Consider the following 20,798-nt stretch of genomic DNA (forward strand, 5'->3'; position numbering starts at 1 on the left):
TTTTATTTTTCTGAATATTGAGAAAAAATATGAGAACATTGCAAGAGATTGATATTGAGTATTAATCATTTCCCTGTAGTTTGTGCAATTTTCCCCGCTAGAAGAACATCCTGATCTCCACTGGAAACATTAAATTTGCTTTGTGAGTTGAAGAAAAAATTAAGCTTAGCAAGTTTGTTCCAGGTGTTTAAACACTGATTTCAGGAATAATTAGTGAGATGACTTTCTGAGGATTAAGATATTTGCCATTTTTTTCTATGAAAAGGCAGCCCATTTTCAGATCTCTACATGGTAAAAAGTTGCACTCAACTTGAACTGAACTTTGGTTTCCACTAATTTCCATGGGTTGTTCCCGGCCCTGCGTCTAGAACTACACAGATTCTGCCTGTAACGTCTTTCATAACACATCCTTTCAAGTGTTTAAAAAGCTCCAGTCCTCCTAAATGGCATCTTATCAAAAATAATCATTTCAAGTGTGGCATCATTTTGAGATGCTGTACCTGTTAACACTTTTTCGATCACAGTTCTATCCATATCCCTGTTTAAAATAAGAATTCCAAAACCTAAAAAAAATGGTATATATTTCATTTCTGTCACATTAGAGCAATTAAGGTAGAGTGAGATTTTTCCTCTCTTCTCTATTAATGGAGCCTTACCCCCTTAGTTTCGGGTTTGTTTTTATAGCCATACCACCCACCCTATCAGCTTATCATGGATATAGAGTGTTTGCTAAACTAGGACTCTCTGTCTTGCATTTGCGAAGATTTTACTTAAACCCAGGCGAGATCTCTGTATTTTTCCAGGGATAACAGTTATTTCCATTGGCTGGTCATGCGAATCCAACCTTCTTTTGTATATGCTCTGTAATTCCTTATCACCTTCAAGTTGCTGTTTTTCCTCTTCAACAACATTTTCTAGGATAAACTTTAAACAGCTCTATGCTCACCTACATGTAACGTGGATAAATCTACATACATATCTATCTCTTATTCAAAAGACTGGTTAATATACCTTATCAGATGCCTCATTACAAACCATAAAGAAGTCTTAGAACATAAATAATCCATGGCATCAGACAGCATACACTAATTTTGGATTCTCATGATGACTTATTATTAAGTAAACACAAACCAATCATTCAGTGCTAGAAATTAACTATGAGTCATCATTATGCTACCTGTTCTCTAACTCCTTTTGTTCTCCCTTTTGAATTAAAAAAATACTCCATTTGTGATTTTCTGGCACCTCCACCCTAATCCCTGGTTTGTGAATGAACACCAAGGATGACTGAAGACCAGCCTAAGAAGGGAGTTCTTCCAGCAGCTTCCTGGATGTGCTCCTCTGGTCCTGGGAACCTCAGATTTTGATGGGCTCAGTACACACTGTCTCTCTCCTCACACAGTTTATGCTTCAAATTTCATAACCATCCTTTGTCCACTCTTTCAAGTCCACAATTCTGTAAGGAAGGAGACAGGCAAAGTGGAAGCTGAGTTGCTTTACCACTCATAAATTACCTCCTTTCAAAATGATCCCCAATACGATGTCATTTCTGCTCCAACAGTAACGTTTGCTCCACCAGATTCCATAGAGTCAAGGGTGTTCCTGTCCCCTTGGAAGTCTGCACACCTTTGAATGCCACAGGCCACACTTGGATATACCCCGAGCTTTTATTTTTTGAGATCCACCACAGACTTCACTTTCTCTTTTGAACTAATATAAAGCTTAGCTGTTTGTTTGCAGAATGCTTATCTTTTCATGAATGAAGTTTTCTGACTTTATTAATAGACCATTGGAGTACTGACAAGCAAGGACCAGTTAGGAGACCACTACCGGACTGTGACCTTCCAGATTTTCAGTAGCAGGATTCAAGTCTCTATCTCCACAAAATTGCAAATGCTTCTGTGCTACAGAACTTCTGATTAGTGTGAAAATAGTTCCATTAAAAAACATTGCATCTATAATTCCTCAGTGTCTGTTGAATAGTTCTAACAGCTCCACTCAGATTTTAAGACACTTCACCAATCTTGCTTCATTTTAGGCTTTCATCTTCAAATCACTATTTTAAAATTATTGAGAAAATTCAACTGCACTGCTCAATTTCAGTCTTATATGACTGTTGTTTATTTTTGGAGATTTAGGGAATGACTATTTGATCTGCCTCTGAGTTTATTTCTGATGTTGCCACCTCAAATTTTTTTTCTCTATTTTTTTCTCATATAGCTCTTTTTAAAAACACAAATCTGATCAACTTCCTCTGCTTAAAGTCTTCCAATGACTCCTAATTACTCACTTACCCCCAATCAGATTGTGAGGGATGAAATGAAAGCCTGCCTGTTTTCACAGCCCAGAGCAGACTCTAGTACCTATACTACAGTCGACCTGCAATAAACATTTCTCAAACAGAAGGAATGCACAACAACTAAACTATGAAAACATTCTATTGTGCTCGTCCCTGGTCTTATGTTTATCCTTCCTTTTTTGCCCAATTTTTTGTTTTAAATTGTAACTTATCCAAGAGACTGTTTGAATACACCTGCCTTTATTTTCTCTAGGAATCCAGGACTTTGGGAGGCTGAGGCAGAAGGATCGCTTGACCCCAGGAGTTGATCAGCCTGGGCAACATAGCAAGATCCTATCCCTATGAATAATTGAAAAATTAGCCAGCATGGTGACGTGTGCCTGTAGTCCCAGCTATTCAGGAGGCTGAGGCAGGAGGATCCCTTGAGTCCAAGAATTCGAGGTTACAGTGGGCTATGATTGTGCCACTGCACTCTAGCCTAGGCAACAGACAAACGAAAACAAAAAATATTTTCTCTAGAAATTTTTTCACCAGTAGGAAATAAAAAAGTGGCTTTAGAGTGTTTTCATTTGTATTATTGTCCTAACACTTTGACAGTATTTTTCAGTCCTTCCTATTATTTTTCTGAATCATGGTATCTCATACTTCTAATCAAAGACGTATTTCAAAAGGCCTATCATTTTAAAATATTTTGCTTTTTATCCATGAAAATCATTTTAGAACATATTTTAATATTTCTTTCCTCTAGATTTAATATGCTTACCTAAACTCACCAGAGACAACCTCAATTTGCATTTCTGAGATCTGTTTTAAGATACTTGACCTTGTACTTAACTTTCTGGTTAGCAGATTAAAGTACTACATTTCTGGGAGCAGGGGGAAGAAAATCTGTTTAAAACAGTATCTAGGGCACTTGTGCACATTCACAGGCAAAATTCTAGATGAAAATCCCTAAATTCCAAGAAAGTATCCATTTGCTAGATAATATTATTGCATAGAGGAGTAACTGTGGGTTAGTCAAAACATTCTATTTCTTCACCATGCATTGACTCAAGAATGTTGTGTATCAGTTGTGTTTGTGTGCCTGCATGTGTGCATAGTAAATATACATGTAAACTCATGAAACAGTGGCCAAACTTCCCTGAAATATTTCTAACTTTTCAATAGTTTTTATTACTTGTAAAGAAATTATAATTCATTACAAAAGAGCTGAAGTTAAATTGATTGATATGTGACAGTCATGCCAAAGTATCTACTGTCCAATAACTCAAGGTATATTATTCAACGTCACGTAGATCATTTCTACACTATGATATTAACAAAACCTGGATGAGTCAATTTGTTCACTTTAGCCATCTGAAATGATTTATGTCTATTGCCACAAATTTGATTTGCTGAAGAAACTGAATCAATTGTAAAGATGACTATTGCAATCCACTCCCTCCTGCCAAAGGCAGTCTGTTCAATCAAGAGCTATCTTGAAATCATTAGTGGCTTCTCTAAAAATATGGAAGTACTCAGTTAACATATGATTTATTTTTCATGTTCTAAATATTATTAGGACACAATCACTTACTGTATTTTTGAGAAGCATATTATAAGACAAAATGGCATAATCTAATATCATATGCATAAAAAATAAAATTAAAATAATACAAATAATATAAAATCGTATAATGGCCTGAAATCGGAATGCACGATGATGAGCTAATTTTTCCAAGTATTTATTTTTTCCAAGTTCTTTCACATCTATTTTAAAATTAACACTCAAGACAATCTTATGAGACATTTTATAACCCCTTTTTGACTAAAGACAAATAATTCATGGAATATAATGGCTTGCCCAAAATTAGTATGTTCCAGAGCTGAGGAAAAGCAAATGGAAGACTTGATTTTTACCTTGACTTCCAATATTTTATTATACAGTCACTTATCTTTTTAAGAATATAATCTGGCTGAGCGCAGTGGCTCACGTCTGTAATCCCAGCACCTTAGGAGGCTGAGGCAGGTAGATCACTTGAGGTCAGGAGTTCAAGACCAGCCTGGCCAATATGGCAAAACCTTATCTCTATTAAAAATGCAAAAATGAGCTCGGCATGGTGGCATGCGACTGTAATCTCAGCTACTGGGGGTGCTGAGGTAGGAGGATTGCTTGAGCCTGGTAGGCGGAAGTTGTAGTGAAGCAAGAGGGTGCCACTGTACTCCAGCCTGGGCAATGAGAGAGAAACCCTGCCTCAACATATATATATATATATGTGTGTATGTGTGTAATCCTATTTTTCATCAAATCGTTTCCCTAGCCTCGAGTCATCCAAAAAGGAAAATATACAAATTTCCAAACAATTGTTTTAAAAAATCTGTGGTAGTGAAAACAATTTTGAAGGCAGAAATGCTAGGAGGCAGGAATCAAGAGGCTGGGATTGGAGTCCCACCTAAATAATATAAAATCTGGAAAAATTAGCATCAGTCACATCTTAGTGCACCTGAAGCAAAGTTTAATGGAGATGAGACCTGCTTACACTTTCTTCCATTCTCCTTCTGATAAATGAGAATGTTGAAGCATAGCTGGTCTGAACAGAGCTTCTCAGGCATTCCTGGTGCACGAAAATCTGGCCAGTCACAGGTGTTAGAGCAATGCCATGTAAATTACCAACTTTATTAACGATTGACCTTTCCTACATGCAAGACATTGTAATAAGTGAATTATATGCATCATTTTAATTAATTCTTAGAGCAATTCTCCATTTTCCCCATTTTATAGCAATGAAAACTGAGACTGGGTTAAGGAACTGGCCTATTCACAGCCAGTAGATTAGTCCAGATTTGGACTCAGCTCCCTTATGGAAGATCACATTGAGAGGATTGAGTAATCTAATGGGCGTTGTATTACTTTTCCTATTAAAATGAGTGTTGAAGGTTTGTGAATTGTCTACAGAATACTTTAAGTGGGCTTTAGACCGTGCAGGGACAGAATATAAGAAACCAGCAAGCAAAGAATGTGGCTCTTCAGCATGGTGCCCAGCAATAGTGTCTCCACTGGGCCTTGAGGGTGATCTTAATTAGAGGATTCCCTCACAAGATCCAGCCAGGCGAGCCAGATCCTGTCACAAGAACACCTAACCCCAAAATCACACAATGAAGGTTTCTGTCATCAACAAAGGTCAGAACAGAGAACTGGGACTTTCACTAAATTTTTAGATGTTATGACTTTCTTCATGTCTAGTTGCTAATTTTAAAAAGTTGTAGTTCTTCTTGCCTGCAACTTTGCTATCAGGCAAGGAGAATTATAGCTTTTACCTGCCTCTAAATACCAGCAGCCACCAAGACCTACAGAAAGGGGAGCCTGGCACCTAGCTTAGTCCATTGGCTATAGCTAGCCTGGCCTCTTGTCCTCACTCAGATGGGGCTTGACCTGCTGACTTATAAGAGGGAAGGTGTTGGGTGCTGCATTCTTCCACCTTGCAGCTCTGTTGAACTACATTCAGTTTAAGAGAGATCATTTTATAAAAACCAATTCAGTATGAATGAGGTCCCTGTGGCCGAACCATTCTATAATGGGCAATATTCTAATAGACTGTCATTCACATTATTTTAATACATTCTTTTCTATTATCAGGCTTTTGGTATAATTACCACTTAATCAAATGTCACTGAGTGTCCTAGATATGGTAATTTATCTGGCTTGTGAATAATTTCAGCTTGATGAAACATGATAGCAATACTTTTAAAACTTTTTACTGACTTGAGCTACTGGAGCTCGAGTGCATCTTACTGAGTGATCATTTCCGTTTTTCTTCTCTTCACCTATTTGTGGTTGTAATACCAGCATTCAAATGGCTAATGGTTTGCTCTTCTGTACTTGGTAATTAGCCTGAACAGCCATCAGATATTAAAGGTATCCGGGTGACTGTTTATGGGTGACTCTATAAACCTCTGTCCTGTATAGAGGTTTATAGAGTGGTACTCCAGCCACCGAAATCCTAGTCATCCTTCAGATCTCAGCTTAAAAGTGCTTTCCTTTTTCCTTTTTTTTAAGACAGGATCCCACCCAGGCTGGAGTTCAGTGGCACGATCATGACTCACCACAGCATCAACCTCCAAGGCTCAGGTGAGCCTTCCACCTCTGCCTCCCAAGTAGCTGGGCCTACAAGCATGTGCCACCATGCCAGACTAATTTTTGTAAAGATGGGTCTCACTATGTTGCCCAGTGCCCAGGCTGGTCCTGAGCTCCTGAGCTCAAAGGATCTACCCACCTCGACCTCCCAAAGTGCTGGGATTACAGCTGTGAGCCACAGTTCCTGGCCACTTTTCTTTTTCCTAAACACCCTTTGACTTCTTCCAACTTTTCTTCTCCCGCAATACACACACACACACACACACACACACACACACACACTTTTGTTTGGCTCTTACTATTATATTCTCTAATTTTCCTTTCCAGACTCATCACACTCACATCCTCTGTGCTTAATATATTGTAGATGCTTAAAACAAACTTTTCTTGTACTTTGTTCAAATTATTTTTTAAAATAATTTCTGATTTATCGCAACTTAAACTCCAAAGTGCAACTAGTATGAGAAGTCCTCCCATAAATCATTTTCCTTCTGTTAAATAAAGACACTTTAATAAACGGCCTTGACAAACCTTTGGGTTCTCTGCTCTCTGCTCTCTCTTCTATTGAGATGCAGTGTTTTGAAGAAACAGAATGGATTTCTAAATGAATAGGGCAACGCCTCGATCAATCCTTTTATCCATGTCCTGGAAAAACAATTTTCTAATCTCATTTTTTTAAAGGAAGAAATAGAAGAATAACCTTGCAATCCATAGTCTAAGCTTCTAGGTTCATAGCAGGAAATCAGGGCGACAGCACTTAGGGTTTCCAGGCTCAACCACAGAGTGGTGGCCAACACTATCAAAAATTTACCACTTTTGCAGAATCTTGAGCCATCACAACTCCAATGCAAACCAAAAAGGGTCTCAGGAAAAACACTAACCCAATAGGTCTACCAAGAATATTGTAACTAGGCTTTAAATTAGAGGTACAGTGTTTCACCAGTGTGACACTGTAACATCTTAGATTATATCACGAGGAAGAGCATCTCAATGAGTTATCAAAATGAGGTACAGTGTTTCAGCAGCGTGACACTGTAACATCTTAGATTATATCATGAGGAAGAGCATCTCAATGAATTATCAAAATCAAGACATGTGCAACATTCAGGAACAAATGGGTACCACAAATATAAAATAACTATAATTCCTTAACACATTGCTTTAAACATAAAATTTGTTAGGAACTGAAAATATGCCTTCTGGAATTTGGAAGAGCACAAAGAAAGAAGGCTTAAGGAGCAGTAAAGTTTGATTTAATAAAAAAGATTAAAATCTCAATGTAAGAATTTTCTAGAAATTCACATAGCAATTTAATAACAAATGGTGTGAAAGGAGCACTTTGCCTAAGTCATGGCAACCTGATCTCAACTATCCAGTGACCACCATGTTCTGACACAGGTAAGTGTTTTCCAACAAGCCTCATTTTCACTGTCCAGTAGCTTCGCTCCTGGGAATACCTGGCTTGACTTTTAAATTTACTTTTCGAGAGAAAGAAATTGTCCTTACAGATTTTATTGCCTAACTTTACCTTTTAACACTTTAGATGATTTCTGTCCTCCCTGCTTTCGTTTCAGGTAATAGGATTTGGGGAAGTGAGGTTTGGGAATGAAACACTGGATTTTTGCTTCAGAGTCTCCTTTGGTTTTGGAGAACTCAGGAGGGATTGTTTAGGGAAAATGATGTAGATTTCTCCTGCCCGGAATGCACCCTAGGCTCAGGCCTCCTAGAGAAGGCTGCATTGAATAGCTACACGAGGCACTTCAGGGCTGTAGCCTTTCTTAAAACCACAGTCTGACTGGAACGCTTGTGGTATAAATTGAGGCGGCTTGCTGCCCCCAGAAGTGAGAGGAGCTGATGTGTTTATTTTGGCTCTAATGATGAGGAATTTGAAACGCTGTCTACTTGATGTCCAAAGAGAAAAGATGTTGAGAAATATATGAACACATTGTCTCCATTATATGTAATATTCAATATTCATAAATATCACCATAACTGAATATTTAAATTTCTATCTATATACCTGGTCTTATTATGAAATCGATGAAATTGTGGGGAATCACACTCTGAATCAAACTAATTCTCATTTGGTTCTCAATTTGGGTAAAAAACACATCATGGTAGCTCTTAGAGTAGTTTATATTTATAACCCAATATTAGTAAACACAACATAAGGGACACTGGATATTTTGGGGTTTCACCCTCTTCCTAAAGTGATGTTTCAAATACAGAATTATCACATAAGGTCTTTTTCACAGACTCTAGTCCTGTGTGTTTTTGCAAGCCGCGGGGCTGTGTCACCATAGTTACAGAGGGATATTGGAATAAATATGCTTCCAGGAATAATTGTTTCATATTTGTGTACAAACAGCTGAACTGCATATTTCCATTTCAAGTGCGATCAGTCTAAATTCAAACCCTGTCATGAGGAACACCACAGAATGCTCAAACAAGAATAAAAATGAAGATTTATGCTAACAAAATTCTTTCGAATTCATGAAAATGTTTCTATTATCTTATCTTCTTGTGCCATAGCCTTTTTCTATGTCTGCATTTATCTTTTCTCTACTTATGAATGACTTTTTAAAATAGTTGACTATAACCTGTTTCATGAATTACAGGAATGCAAGATGGCCCTGAATATTTATAAAATAGGTAATAATTGCAGTGAATATAGATTAGGATGGTAAAAGAAGATTAAGAAATACTATCAGTAACAGTTTTAAATATTCACTTTTTCTAAAATTGTCTATAGAACAATAGTAAATACATATTTGGAAACTTATAATATTGAATGAAAATGACTGTTTTATAAAACATTTCTTAGCAGTTAGAGAAATTTCAAATTTAACATTTTTTTTCTGGTATGGTATCATTCTCAGTAGTGTAATATTTTGAAGACTGTAGTGCAATCATTCAACTGCTTGTCAAGACTGACGATCAATTTGTTAATAAATAATAGAAATGTTTTAAGAGATAAAGGCAATGTTCTCATAGCACTGTAATGTTTACCATGTTCTTACGATCCTATACTTTCCTCAGAGGTCATGAACCATAGAGGAAACCCAGTCTCCCCACTGTGTTTCACAACTGGAGAAACAGAGGCCCACAGAAATTAGGTATTAGATTGATGTAAAAGGACTTGTGGTTTTTGCCATAAAAGTGATGGCAAAAACTGCAATTACTTTTGCACCAATATAATACTTTGTAGACTAGTAGCTGAGCCAGCATTAGAATTTTGTTTTCCTGACAGTCATTCTAACCTGTTTTCTCTATACTTTATCATGAATTAACAATAGGATTTAGATAATTGTTCATTAGAATATGAAGCAATTCTTACATAATAGATATAATTTTCTTTCAAATAAATTAGAGAAAAATATTATGTTATTTGTAAAGACTCAGAAGGGATCACACATTTAGAAAAGAGAATCAAAATTTTTATAAATGTTTTCATAAGACATTATAATTTTATATATCCTAAAATATTAATTATTAGATCCTGAAGAGCACATATTTCAAAGGACATCAAAACAGTCAATGAAAAACCAGAGCAAAATTCACTCAGCATCCTATGTATAGTGTTTATTTTTGAAAATAGAATTATTCATAAAATATTTTCTTTAGAAATAATTGCCAGTAAATTTCAATCATATTTCAGTAAAAGAACAATTCCTGGATATGGACATTAAGGTTTAGTTTCTGATACTAGGTCTTTGCACACAAGCTCATTTTGTTTATAAAACGATTAGCTTTTGAATGCACAGATTTTGTTAAAGTAGCAATAAAGACCCCACTTTCAAAAACATTCATTTATGAGTTCCGCAACAACACTGGAATGACCCTTCTCACCCCACTCAAATCACCCAGCTTGCAGAAGGGGGCAGAAACACATTCAGCAGTGTGCCACCTGGCATACAAATAGAGAATTTAAGCACGGAAGGGAATTACATCAACACTGTTTAGACAGTGAGAAAAAAAAAAAAGTCTGCAAAGGAGCAGCAGGAGTAGAAAAATACAACTAGAGGGTGTCCTTTTCACTTACTGTGATAGTTGACAGAGCTACAGCCGGAGCAAAGCCCTTTCCAGCACTGGAGGTGGCCCTGGGTCAGTGGAATACAGACCCAGTCTCTACTCATGGCCCTTCAAGAGCAGCTGTGGGGCCAACATATTTCTACGGAAACAATTGCTCGAATTGAATTCCAATCTGCTTTCAAAAATGATTAAAAAACAATATTAATGGGATTCTATTTCTGATAAACAATTTAAATAAAAAAGCAAATTTAAGAATGCAGCTGCCTCTTTCTTACGGTACTTAGGCTCTAAAAAGTCACTGTGAACACCTAGTAGTGGATACAGAGCCACTGCTCCTAGTAAATTACATGGGTAAGGTCCCATGAACCTTTGTTTACATCTTCCTCAACCCATCAGTACATCCTTTTGTTTGTTTGTTTTTGTTTTTGTTGAGACAGAGTCTTGCTCTATGGCCCAGGCTGGAGTGTATTGGCATGATCTCAGCTCACTGCAACCTCCACCCCACGGGTACAAGCGATTCTCCTGCCTCAGCCCCCAGAGTAGCTGGGATTACAGGTGCACGCCACCACAGCCAGCTAATTTTTGTATTTTTAGTAGAGACGGGGTTTCACCATGTTGGCCAGGCTGGTCTCGAACTCTTGACCTCAAGTGATCTGCCCGCCTCGGCCTCCCAAAGTGCTGGGATTACAGGCGTAAGCCACTGCGCCCAGCCTACATCCTTGTTTTATGCCTGTTTCTGTTTAAAGACACCTGATTCAATATATAATGTTGATTCATGAACATTGAACTCATGGCCAATGAACTATAACCCATGCCTAAATGAAGCTCCTCTAACATACACTCTGTAAGCCACATCACAGAATTCTTGGAGGGACTCACATTTTTCACTGCTCTGGGCATGTCCATGAATGACAGTGGAAGTTCCGTGAGTATTGATGTGGGGGGCAGGTACGAGTAAATTTTAGCAAGTAGGTGAATTCACAACTACAAAATCAGCGAATAATGAGAATTGGCTGGATCTGGAAAAAGACCAAATACTCACATACTTGAGCTATTTTCAGGAGGTTGATCCATAAAATGCATTACTAATGTATAGTGCCTTCAATCCCAAAGCAAGTGAAAGTCAAAGTGAAAGCAATCAGCTGTTACTTTCTCCTTTTACCTGGGGGGATAGAGAATGTTTTCAGTTTGTAGATGGGATCATTTCTGTTCATCGACATGGGTGGTATTTCCTTGCTATTCACAAACTGACTGTGATTTGCAAGTTTCAGAATTTCTCACTGATGAATAATTCAGAGAAAAGGATGTATCTTTATTTTTGTATATTTTCCTTCCAGTTTCCCTTAAATAAAGGGAATGTATTATGTTCATTCATGCCACTGTTTCATTCATGAAGTTATGTTTAGAAGTAAAAAAAAGTCTCAGAAAATTTAGAAACACACATTTTAAAGGAAACTAAACATAAATTAAATATTCTCATTATAATTCAATTGCTGTGATGGCAGATCAAATTCAAAGAATTCAGACATTTTGACAAACCTTTATTAAGTATGGTAATAATAGTCTAAGATTTGCATAGAGGGACATCATTTTAACCTGGGGCGCTCTTCCTAAACAGAAACCCCAGAATATGAGTATTATAAAAAATGCTTTATTGGTGAATCTGATCATCTGATTTGCTCTTTTAGTTGAGAACATCCGGCCCGAAGGACCAAGGCCAAGGCCCAGCTTGGCTCCTCAGCTCAACCCTCCCTTTTGTATTCTGAGCCTTTTCCAACCCCTCCTTTCCAAGCACTCTGCCCAATGAGCTCTGGCTCTCTAGAAGGATTCTTCATATCTTCTTTGATTTGCACATTCTTCCAGAAGGTTCTTTCACCCTCTTAATGAGAGAGAGCCTTTAGGAGTTCACCAATAGTAAGGTTATTTTTTCAACAATGAAAAGTGAAAGCTGGGGGGGAAGATTGTATTTAGAATTTACAGTTTTTTCTTAGTAGAAATGGAGTCTCTATTTACATTTAAAGCTAAGATTTTTTAAAAAACTTTTTAAATGGTTCTTCACACTAATTTACATTTAAAGCTAAGATTTTTTTTAAAAAATTGTTTAAATGGCTCTTCACACTAATTAGAAGCAGTTCCTTTTTGGGGGAAATGTAGTGACGCTTTGAACACATGACTGAGGAACACAGTGTAGGACTGCTAAGTTCTTGTTGAGCCTATCAACTTGATGGTGCTTTGTCTTGCTGGGTGAAATGAAAAGCAATATTCTCGGGCTCAGGAAGAATTTGGGATAGAGGCTCACGTTACTGCTTGTTATTGGTGGTGGTGTCTTTTTGCGGTTTTGGCTTTGAGATTTTAAGAGCTGCCATCGAAGATGAGGAGAGGATGAGGACACCTAAAGACCTCTGAAGTCTTCGTGATCTCCTGAATACCACGGTCAGGATGAAGTGCAGAAGATGGATTTAGAGAGAATGCTGTTCCCTCCTTATCTGCCCCCCACCCAGCATCAATATGCTTGCACACAAGCTCTAGACGAAGTCCTCTGCTAAAGGAAAGGAGGATAAGAAGGAACTAGGCACCAATTTCCATGGTCTCATCTTAAATCTGCTGGAAGTTAAAATTAGTGGCTTCGGCGCTATAAGAACATCAGATTCCTCAGGCCTTTGTATTAAGTGATACTTGACAACTTCTGTTGGGCACTGTCATTAAAACAGCAACTCCTGAATCCCTCATATTATCTGTACTGCAAATAAAACTGATCAAGTGTTTTGAAGCTATAACTAATCTTCACCAGTCTTCACAGGTGCCAGAGAAAGCACGTATAAGACTTCCTATTAAATCCCACGGAGAAATGACCTTTTCCGTTCTTTCATCTAAAATGGAACATTTTCTTTTAATTTTCCACCACTTTAAAAGTAATTTGAAAATCCCAATTGTGAGACATGTTTGTGACTTTTTCATGGCTGTCTCAAAATTTGTAGCCATTTAGAAATACAGTCGATTGTACTTCTTTTAACCTCAAGCAAGGCATTTTTCACCTTTCTGGTAAATGATAATGTACTGTTTTGATTCATGGGTACCATCACTACGGGCAGCTGGAAAAGGAAAGGCAGATGGCCTTGACCTCATTTACCTCTACCTACCTTTTCAGTCGATTCTATCCCATGATTCAACTCTAGAATATGCTTTACCCTAAGTGGGATATTGGGATACATTTACTTCACTCAGAAATATAACTTCTAAATCTTATCTTGATCCTTGTATTAGTTTATAAATTGCATCTTTCCAAATACTATTTTTTTTTTCAGTTTTAGGAAATGCTTTTAAGTAATTCATTAAGCTAGTATGTCAGGGAACTGTGAAGTGATGGTGAATTTCTTGTACTTTCCCTTTCTCTTGCAAAATTAATGTCTTACTACTATTTAAAATCTAATATCAGCCAGTTATGGTGGCTCACACCTGGAATAACAGCACTTTTGGAGGCTGAGGCAGGCAGATCACTTGAGGCTAGGAATTCAAGGCTAGCCTGGTCAACATGATGAAACCCTGTCCTCTATCAAAAATACAAAATTTAGCCAGACATGATGGTGGCACGCCTGTAATCCCAGCTACTCCGGAAGCTGAGGCATTAGAGTCACCTGAACCCGGGAGGTGGAGGTTGCAGTGAGCTGAGATCGTGCCACTGCACTCCAGCCTAGGTGACAGAGCAAGACTCTGTCTCGATGATGATGATGATGATGATAATAATAATAAAATCTAATATCTTCACGAGTAGAAAAATTACATTTCAGGAGCTTCACAGTATACATTTTAAAATAATTGAATTCTTATCTATATTTATTTGTTGATTGCTACCAATTCAATAGCCACTGGAGTTCTAAAGGAATATGCTCCCATTCTACAGAGGAGAGAACAATCTTTGTGTCTACCATTATCAGGAAGACAAGTTGGGCAAACTCACACACACTCAACCAGCCCCGTCCTCCACTTCCTTGTGGTATTAATGGGATCTGAATGTTAATTTCATGTAACATAAAATTGTAAGTAAAGCCCATTTTCAGCAGTAGTTTCTCTTTCTTATTAGGAAATGATCCTGAAAATAATCTACAGCCTAATTATAAATTTAGGTTTATAAATGAGTTGATTTGAAGTGTCCCCAAGTCATTTTATTTCCCCTCACTCTATTACACGGTTACAGCAGGATCAAAGCAGAAAATGAGGAACATCTTTTGAAGCGGCTCTTTCTAATCAGTATTAATCCATTCATGAATAATGATCAATTGAATGAAAAGAAAATCCCCCCCTAAAAATGACGGAAATCTCTGTTAGAAACCAGCATTGTTCGTCTTTTATCCCAAATAATAGGTTTTCCTAAAAATAAAATATATTCTTTCATTCACCAAAAAAAAAAAAAAAAAAAAAAAAAAGTCAGAAGGAAAGAGACTCTTTAGGCCACATCATGACGTGGCTTCCACCTTGGAAAATGTAAGTATCTGGGTGGTCAGATATTTGTTCTGTTGGATCAGAAAGCCTATAACTGGTTTTTAAAAATGTCTGATATTGATTTCCAGTGCTCAGACCCAAGTGCAATATGAAAATGCATAATTCTGTTATTTCTTTAAACACAAAGTTAGATTACTTTGCAACAGGATAAAATTTACTGTGTAAATTCTTAAAGATTGAAACCCAGTGTTATATCTGTATTGCTTTCAAATATAACATTCTTAAACATTTATGTTTAACTTCTTTCTTTTAAATGTGTCATCTTTCTTTGCAATTCTTCAGGGAGTTGAGATGTATTTTGGGGCTCCTTATTGATTGCTGAGGCTTGTCGAAATGTAGTGTGTCTCCTGAGTGCCATTAATGCTGATAAATAAGAAGAGATGAATACTTTGCCTTCACATCATGCCTGATACTTCACCACTCAACACTCATGTCCCTTTGTGCCCTTAATCCTATGAAAGCTATTTGAGGCCATTATTGTATAATTTCCCCTGTGAAAAAGTCAAGAGCTGGGAGCTGACCAACTTGCACACAGAAAAGAGTTAAGAAAATTATCCAGGGATTAGGGATCATGGATGTATCATAGCACATGTCAAGATTTTGGGGTCAGACAGACATGAACATCAGTCTTGACTTTACCACTTCCTAGGTTGGTTGTTGCTTAACGTCTCTAAGCCTCTATTGTCTTATCTGTGCAATGCAATAATAATACTCTTTGCAGATTGCTAAGAAAAGTAAAAAGAAATATACATTGCTACCACCCTGTCATGCAAATAATAGCAACATAAGAAATTGTAGTGTCTGTGGTTATGCTGGGAAAATCTGGCATTCATCAGTGCCGCTAACCCTTCAGTTCTCCAAAATGTACATGTGGGACGCTGTGCCAGTGCTCCTAGAAATCGCATACTCCTCTGCTCCTTTTGGGATATGGTTTTTATACAACAGCTCTGGGGAGTCCCGGACTCCTCTGAGAGTGGTCTATGGACCAGCAGCATCACTATCCCTTGGGCCTGTTACATACAAAGTGTCATATTTCATCCACTATATGATGCGTGCATTTGCGTATTTTAACATCTCCAAAATTGGGATGTTTCTTAGTGATGACATCTTTTTAAACTTAATGAAATTTAGTATAATCCTTGTATACTTCATTTAAAATAATAATGAAAAATATTTGCTTAATTTGAGCTCTTAACTATGTGCTAAGCACGGAGCATTTTACATAGATTGTTACAATCCCCATGGGGTAGAACCCCTTTATGTAAGAGGCTAAGTACCTTTTATGTGGTTGGTGCCTGGGTAGGGAGCTGGAATAGGGGACTGAGTACAAGTATGGGAAATGAGGTATAACTGGGTTGCCTGTTAGCAACAATGTGACTTTAGGAAAGCATTTATCCTTTCACCTTTCTCAACAAAAAAATAGTGTAAATATATTTACAATAAAGTCACTGGACTTAGTGATTAAAACATGTCCTCTAGAGCTAGGCTGCCTGCCTTTGAATACTGGCTTTAATTGCCACATATATGACCTTGACCATTGATTGACATAACCCCCTGAGTAATTTTTACCATCTGTAAAATAAAGACAATAATTGACCAACCTCATGGGTATGTTGTGAAGATTAGACACATTAATATTTGCAAGCTCTTAGGAAAGTCCTTGTCACCCATTAAGAGCCATTCGAGATTAACTTCTATTATTATTACGTAATACAGTTGTGAGGTGTAAATGGAATTGTTTAGAAAGTATCTGATGCTATATAATCTTGGACCTGTTTGCCCCACGTGTTTCCCGAAGATGTGGGTACAAAACAATTCTTAAAAAGTTACAGCTTGACAGCCGGGCACTGTGGCTCACACCTGTGATCCCAGTACTTTGGGAGGCTGAGGCGGGCAGAACACGAGGTCAGGAGATCGAGTCTATCCTGGCTAACACGGTGAAACCCCGTCTCTACTAAAAATACAAAAAAAATTAGCCGGGCGTGGTGGCAGGTGCCTGTAGTCCCAGCTACTCGGGAGGCTGAGGCAGGAGAATGGCGTGAACTCGGGAGGTGGCGCTTGCAGTGAGCAGAGATTGTGCCACTGCACTCCAGCCTGGGCAACAGAGTGAGACTCTGTCTCAGAAAAAAAAAAAAAAAAAGTTACAGCTTGAACTCAAGGCATCCAGTAACTGCAATGAAATAACCTGAAACTTATTTTATATTTTAAAAATCTTTATCTTCTTCTTATTGTTTGGTTGTTAGCTTTGAGACTTATATGTTGGGTTTATTTTTAAATGTGGTTAACTTTCCCTAGGCACTGAGGCAGAAAGCAAAGGTGCTGGGGTGGTCAGATTCTACTCATCCCTTTGGCAATGCTTCTCATGATTTAATGCACCTGTGAGTCACCTAGTAGGTTTGTGAAAATATAGCTCCTCCCACCCACCACCTCTGATTTTGTTGGTCTGAGATAGGGGCCTGCAAATTTGCATTTAAACAAGGCCCAAGGGATAGTGATGCTGCTGGTCCGTAGACCACAATCAGAGGAGTCTGGGACTCCCCAGAGCTGTTTACAAAAACCATATCCCAAAAGGAGCAGAGGAGTATGCGATTTCCAGGAGCACTGGCACAGCGTCCCACATGTACATTTTGGAGAACTGAAGGGTTAGCGGCACTGGATAATTGCATCATTCATTTTCTCAAGATGAAATTCCACATTTTACTTCCCAGTAATAACAGGCCATTTCTCCATTAAGGCAAACACCAATTTTCAAAAATAAGCCATTTACTTTCTCCTTTAACTCTAAATAGATTTGTATTGTTTTCAGACTATATTGTGCTTCTGACCTTGACAAGTCGTGTGACCAATAGAAATGTTGTTCTACAGATCACAAACATATACACAAATATACACGTATTTCCTAATTGTGTTCCACTATAAATTTTATTTTAAAAATTCCCTTTTCAATTCTCTCATTATATTTCCTATTCTCAAGTAATTGTTTGTCATTTGAGGCTAGACAACATGAAAACAGATTTGCCATATAAAAACTGCTAAAATAAAGGTGGTGCTGACTTGCCCATTTCAAAGATGTAGGATTTATCTGTGTCTCATGCCCATTCTGTTACTCCTCCTCTGCCTGTGGTTATATACATTCCTTTAAATGCCTCACTTACATTCTTTTTTTTTTTTTTTTTTTTTTTTTTTTTTTTTTTTTTTTTTTTTTTTTTTTTAAGACGGTGCAATCTCAGCTGACTGCAACCTCTGCCTCCTGGGTTCCAGCAATTCTCCTGCCTCAGCCTCCCGAGTAGCTGAGATTACAGGTGCCCACCAGCACGCCCGGCTAATTTTTGTATTTTTAGTAGAGACAGGGTTTCACCATATTAGCCCGGCTGGTCACAAACTCCTGACCTCAAGTGATCCGTTCGCCTCAGCCTCCCAAAGTGCTGGAATTACAGACATGAGCCACGGCGCCTGACCTTTCTTTCTTTTTTTTTTTTTTTTAATATTAAGCTAGAAAATAAAACGTGAAAGGAAGAAAGGATTTACAGGAAGAGAGGCACAATTGTGTATATCACTGGCAGTGGAATACAAATACAGTCATTATGTTTGAGGGTGTCCAGGGCCATGAGACTGCATTCAACTCCACTGTCTTCTTTTCATTTCCACTGTGGCCATCCGAAGTCTTCATTTTGTCCATTTTCAGTTTCAATGTTTCAATATTTTCTTTACATTCCTGATCTATTTTCCTCATGAATCCAATTTTAATAAACAATGTTATCTTAAATAAGCTGCTGTACTTTATCACAGACAGCAATGGGACAGCCTTTCAACAACTGCATCTGTGAAGCTTAGACAAGTCGTATGATCACAGTTCTGTGGCCCAGAGAAGAAATTTAGGTGAGATGTTTGGATCTGCAGAATGCCAGCTGATTTATAGAATCAGAAGCAGTAGAAAGATTTAAGAAAAGTATTGTTACTGCCCAATTTTTTCATCTCCTAGTATCACCCCCCGACCCCCCGCCCCGAACACTTGCATATATCTTTCTTTGGCCAACATGCTGGATAATGGCAGTGATTTCTAACAGATACTTGCTGCTAAGGACAGAAGGCCTAGACTCTATCAATTGACAAACATAGGAGACGTCTTTTGACTAGATGCAGATATTTCCCATCAGCCTACTTTGATATAAGTAAGACAGTGAGCGGATTGTCTAGGTGGTGGAGTGGTCTTTCATTTTTGATATGTTTGAAAACATAGGACGCAATGGAGAGGCACAATAAGCACAGTTAGCTTATGCAAAGTAACCGAAACACCCTGTGTGTGTGTATGTATGTATATACGATCGAGCCAGCCTCTTCAGTGCCTTGCATTGCTGTTAAGAGGGGAGTTCTAGGGTAAGTCTTTCTGAGTTTGGATTCCTACTATGCTACATGACCTTGGGCAACTTACTTAACTCCTCTGTGCCTTGTTTCACTTATCTGCAAAATGTCAAAAATAATAGTACTCATGGAGATGGTGAGGATTAAAATTACATGTATATCTAAATTGTGCAGTATATAATACATATGCATATATAATTATACATATATACACACGGGTACATATATGGTTTGTTGTATATATGGGATATACATGTATATATGATAGATACATTATATATAGCATATATGGATAGAGTATATATTATTTACACATTAATATTATCCATCCATAATGTGTGTGTGTGTGTGTGTATGTGTATATATATATATTTATTTACAGGCTTTTTTATCTTCACCATTACCCAGGGTAGTAGTATTTCATATATATACATACACACACACAGATAAACTATATATGCACATATAAACTACACACACACACACACACACACACACACTCATGCATATATACAGTTTAGAATGTTTCTCATAGAGAGTAAATGCTCAGTAGGTGTTTGATAGCTAGGAAATATCAAGGGTTCAATACGTAGCTAAGGATATAACTCTATTACCAAAACAACTAGACATTGCCATAGCCAGCCAAGCAACACAATTAGCTTATCAAATACTGTAGATTTTGCCATAATTGGTCTACATGCCAATGTCTGCCAATGTAGTTCATTCATTAGCCATGAGCAATCCAAACCAAGAGAATGAAGACTAATGGAACAAACAAATCATTTGTATTTTCTATAAGCTTTTTAAAAAAGTGGTAATGGCAAGAGCTAGTGCAGACAATTCAAATATACTATAGTTTATTAAAAAAGTAATTCTACACAGTTGAGTGAAACTATTTTTGGCAAAAACAAATTGACAAAGGGACTAGATAGTAATAACCATGTTCTTAAGTATATTTTAATTGAATTAATTTTGCATTAAAATGCTACAAAACATGAAAAATGCCTCAGGATATCAATAAGATGGTGGAAAAGTAAGTCCCAGTCCTTCTTTCCACAACAATATACAGCCCAAAAACCTTTATGAGAACTCCAGAAAGCAGAGAAGAAGCGGCAGAACCCTGGATGAGTACAACGATGAACAGCCTCATTGAAACAAATACACAGCATATGCAGATGCCATTTGTGACATCAATAACATAAAATAAGGGTGGAGAGATACAAAAGAGTAGAGTTTTTGTGTACAATTGAAGTTAAGTTGATAATGGCTTAAAATCAATTATTATAAACATAAAATGTTTTATGTTAGCCCCATGGTAACTATAAATAAAACACCTGTAGAAGAGATATAAAAGGAAATGTAAAAGGAATCAGAGCATGTCCATACAAAAAAAAAAATCAATGACTCAAAAAGGAAAGTAGTAAGAGTGGGGGAAAACACATGTATCTAACATCAAAGCTCCCAAATGTATGATGCATACATTGACAGAAG

At 37.4% G+C, this 20,798-nt stretch overlaps 1 protein-coding gene across 2 annotated transcripts in view; it reads right to left on the bottom strand.

Moving 5' to 3' along the window:
- Nucleotides 1-20,798, bottom strand: part of FAM155A (family with sequence similarity 155 member A) — a 706,320-nt gene that overhangs the window by 158,076 nt on the left and 527,446 nt on the right. The window lies entirely within an intron of this gene.

This window comes from Nomascus leucogenys, chromosome 5, assembly GCF_006542625.1.
Source record: "Nomascus leucogenys isolate Asia chromosome 5, Asia_NLE_v1, whole genome shotgun sequence".
In the NCBI taxonomy this organism is placed as follows: Eukaryota; Metazoa; Chordata; class Mammalia; order Primates; family Hylobatidae; genus Nomascus; species Nomascus leucogenys.